Genomic DNA, 1,393 nt, shown 5'->3' on the forward strand with positions numbered 1-1,393 from the left:
AGTCATAAGTATCTTTACAGCTAGATGAGCAATTCCTCCAAATTCACTCCAGAGATACTGTGTAATTGACTCCACATCTAACAGTATGGAACAAATCCTACTAGCAGAGGCTAGTCCACAAATTGCATTAAAAACACTCAATTGGCCTGGGATTGAAGTGAGCCACATGTCCCTCCTTATCCCATTAAACACGGAGCTGCTAAACTTGCTGACGCACAGGAAAGCAAGACCTAACCTGTTAGTATGTAAAGAAATTAAAGCAAAGAGTTCAAGAAAAAGCGTGAAAAAGGAAAAACAGGAGCTTTGCGTTTGTACAGACCAGCTTGATAAAATGAAAACAAAACGAGCTCTGTCAGCACTGTCAATCCTCCTCACTGCAACCCATTCAGAAACAAAGCGAGTCGAACTGTCACATCATCCCATGTGCGGTGTGCCTAGAACATGTTACAGTTCTTTTGATTACATGTAAACAGGTTTTGACATGGGTCTGCTTTAATGTGTAAGACATGCAGAAAATGGGGGGGGGGGGGATGCGTGCGCACAACTGAACCTGTCAACAGCCGGTACCTGCTTTAAACCCCCGTTTGAGGCAATCTGTGGGAACCAGGCCTGCGGAGTCTAATCCTGTATTTATCCACACCCCCCTCTTCTGTATCACACTTTCAATTCCACTTGCTGCCTCCTTTGTGCGATTTTCATTTGATCTTGACTTTAAAATTCACAATCTATTCAAGGTTTTTTAGTTGGTTTCACGCCGTGGCCGTGAAGCTCTATTTATGTACCAGATTTTTTGGAATTGCAAATCAAGGAGTGTGTGATTTCGGGAAATGCTAGTGCGACGTTTCCTTGCACTCACCTTTTATGAGCCCATAGATTTAAAATGTTAACACAGGACTTTAAGCGGGCTGATCGGAGCCGTATTAGTCAGTCATTGGTTGTGCTATGGAGACTTGTTCTGGTTATCTATCGGTAGCCCGTGTAGCTAGATTCGTCTCTGCTTTAACACAACTCTGATTAATGGCTCAGGTGATGTCTAGACAGCTTGCCAGACATCAATGAGTGGCCGTATTAATATTGAGTGACAGAGTGAGTGATGGGGACAGAGTTGTCCTCAGTTAGTAATTAGCACTCTCAAAGGGAGAAATCCCTCCCTGTGTTAAATATTCCCACCTCTGACCGGTCCCGCTGCAGGGGCTCCATGATAAATCCAATGTTATCCACAAACTGAAAACTTACTTTATTGCAGGGCTGCTCAAAGTTTTTCAGGTGCAGCCCACTTCGACAATAAAATCAAACGCTGCACCACTTAACACTCCAACTGTCATTCTCAACTGATACATAATCAGCAAAACTGCTGTCTTGTTTAAAGGTACTGTTTGTAAAAAAAGTTCAT

This window comes from Garra rufa, chromosome 1 (genome assembly GCF_049309525.1).
Source record: "Garra rufa chromosome 1, GarRuf1.0, whole genome shotgun sequence".
NCBI lineage: Eukaryota > Metazoa > Chordata > Actinopteri > Cypriniformes > Cyprinidae > Garra > Garra rufa.